The following is a 3,351-nucleotide window of genomic DNA, read 5'->3' as shown; positions in this document are numbered from 1 at the left end:
AGGTAGACTGTCTTAGAAAGCCTGCAATCCCTGTCAGCAGACCTTCATCTATGATGTTCTTTTTTTCACTCCTTCCTCTTCCTCAGTTGTATCGGAACACATGTCGGGACGTAGACAAGGCCAGTGGGTAGGGATGCAGAACAATGGCATTAAGGTGATTCGGTGTGTTTTCCCCTGTTGCGTGTTGTTTTGGCAGCCTACGGAAATCACTACTAGGTGGCTTTTCAAAGGCAGCTTCAGAGCGATTGCCTTGATGCTGTCTTGCCTAATCTTCATTCTGGGTCATTTTTATAGAAGGTGCATTTCTTTGATGTGTACTTTTGATGTGGCTTTTACATCTGGGTCTGGGTGAAGCTCACGTGATTAGCAGCGTAGTGTGTGCTGTTCCCCTGGAAGGAGCAAGTCACTTCTGAGATTGCAGTACAGGGAATTACGGGAATTTGTATCATCAGGTCACTTCTGGCAAGAGCAGTAGATGAGGATGTGGCCCTCTCACGGCTCTGAATGGGACATTCAACTGACCTGCAGGCAGCCATTGCTTCCTTTGCTTTGGTATCCCGTTCAATAGGTAGGGCGTGAATGCCCGAGTCCAGAAATCCACTTTATCACTGTGCCATAGCACTTTTCAGAGTCAAGTAATCCTGATTCGGGCAGTTATGAAGTGGGATCTGTGGGATCTATTCTTAATGAACAACAGTAACTTCTGGTTGTCCTTAGTTGAGGGAGATGGGGGCAATTGGCTGGGATTCCTTCCCTTGAGACCTGGTGCTTCTTCTGTCATCTAAGCTATGGTGTATCAGCTAAGGATTGGTTGTCCTACATTACATCATTTTCCTCCTCCTTGATTTGCTTCTCTTAGAAAATGAATAGTAATACAATTTCCCTAGATTATTTAATTGATTATTTGGCTTGATAATACTATGTCGTCAGAATGTCAGAAGAAAAGCTTTAAATATTAAAGTCTGCCGGCTGACCTTTAGTCTTTGTTCTTTAGAATGAATTTGAACTTTCTTGCTGATGGCTTTAATTCATTGATGCATCTTAATGGAAAATTGATTTTTTTTTTTCTCCCTGAAGATCACATTTACATGAAAAAAAAGGAAAATGATATTTTAAGAAAAGATTTGCTAACAAAATGAAAATCATGTCTTTGATGTATGTCCTGGGTTTCAGGATATGAAATAATTTTCATTGAGGAAAGGCTCATGATAATGCTGTGACTTTTTCTCTCATTAAACTCTTCGCTATATTGCAAGGAAGTGAGAGATTATTACTAGACATTATCTATTCTTGCTTTACCGAAGACCAACATCATGAGGTGCATTCTCTGTCCTTTGTTTTCAAAACTAGTAGGGCTGAAAGGCTTATCCTCTGTTTGTTCTCTAAAAAACAAATAAACCCCAGAAACCAACAAACAAAACCCCCTCAACATCCTTCTCTTTTTTTATTGGACTAGGGTCCATAGTAGAAATCTTACAAAGCCTAGAGCAAGACTGGCAAAACACCGTTCTGATGAAAGAGCATCATTATAAAGTTAATACCACATGCCACTAGGACTGCCATTTACTTGAAAAGAAGAATGAAAAAATATTTCTTTCTAATCTGAATAGCATGGGTCAGATTTTGTTTTTCGTGCTAAATTCTGTTAGGCTAGACTGGAATAAGGTTGTGGTGGCCATAGCAGTAGCAGGAAGCTGATGCAAAGGTTGAGACAAACCCATGCCTTTCATCTGGAGTCCTTCAGTGCAAACTGGGGCAGCTCCCCTCTTCTTTCTCTCCTTACCCCTACTTTTGCTTTAGCCTACATCGGCTATGGACCAACAAGTGGATATTCTGGGAACTGAGAAATTTCAAGCTCAGCCCTCTTTCTTCTCCTCTCACAGTGAAGCTGGGATGAGCCAGTTTCCTTCTAATCTTAGCCCACTGACACCCGAGGGCCTCTCTGGACCCTCTTCGCTTTCCTCGTCTTCTCTGATACAGAAGATACTCTTATCATAAAGAAATTGTAATCAAAATGTTTTGAGACGTGTGTGTGTGGTGGGGAGAGAGAACAGATTGTGAGGAGGGAGGAAATTTGGGAGCTGCATGACTTCTAGAAGAATGCAAAAAATGTGCAGTTGGGGTAGCAGAAGCATTGTTGGGGTTGGGGACAACAGAACGAGAGACAAACTGGCTGTTTTGGCAAAGAGGTGCCTTTGAGAAATGTAACGGTGCGGATTTGGCCCTAGTGGTGGTGTGAGTCAAGTTCCCTTGCCTGCAGCAGTGGATTAGATCTGCAGAATTTGTTGCACCCACACTATATACATACATACACACACACACACATGCATGCATGCACACACATATATGTGTTCATATATGTATACACACACAGACACCAGTGTTTTTATGTCTATTTAGCCTGTGTTGTTGAAAAGAGGTTGCTAGCTGTATATGCCAGCACTCTATGTGCTGTACGTTCCATGAGATCACTTCTACCACAGTGTTTAGGAGAAATCGGCCAACTGATGATGAGTAACAGGCTACTTTCGTGGTTGTTTACATGGCAGGAAGAAAGAATTCTCATCTAGAATCAGTCATATGTGCTAAATACCACCTCAATCTTCATACCTTTTTTTCAGGGTTGGTCCAGTTGCTTCTTGTTTTGCTTTTATTAAGGTATTCTTAGTTTTTCAATTAAAAAAAAAAAAAAGAAAAGCCTTTTGGAGAAATTTAAAGGAAAATATATTTGTGATTTGGTGAAATGAGTCCCAGATCACAAACTTTCTACAACAAATATGTTTTTTGGAAAGGAGTTAGTAAAATGATTTCTGACTCGACAAAAACATTTTTATCAATAATACATGGTGAAACTATTTCATAGTGTGCTTTTTGATAAACAATTCTTTTGAAAACTAACAAATTTGTAAGGGTTTTAAAAATAATTTTGTGATAATGAAATGCTTTCTTCTTGAATAGTGTTGGACAGAAACTGAAAAATACTAGTCCATCCTCCAAGTCTTGGTCCCCCATAGCCCCCTTGGAATTTAACAATAGACATTTTTGAAAGGCATTTTAACTTTTAGCATTCAAAATAATGTCTGGGAAAAAACCCTAAAGTTTTGGTCACTGAGTATGTATGATTTTAAAAATCAGGTATGACATGGCTTACCTTTGTACTGCAATTAAGGTAGCTCTGGCTACATTTTCTGTTAGATTAGTTTCCCATTACATTCACTGGCAGTGCATAGTGTGCCACTATTTACAGGACGCTTGCACCTTGCTACCCTTCTGTTACACTTAACTGTAATGGCAATCAATATTACAACTCCATTCCTCTCCCTTTCCAGAAACCCAGCTATACGGGGATTT

Source organism: Fulmarus glacialis, unplaced genomic scaffold (assembly GCF_000690835.1).
Source record: "Fulmarus glacialis isolate BGI_N327 unplaced genomic scaffold, ASM69083v1 scaffold7407, whole genome shotgun sequence".
Taxonomy (NCBI): Eukaryota; Metazoa; Chordata; class Aves; order Procellariiformes; family Procellariidae; genus Fulmarus; species Fulmarus glacialis.
This window is presented reverse-complemented; position numbering follows the sequence as displayed.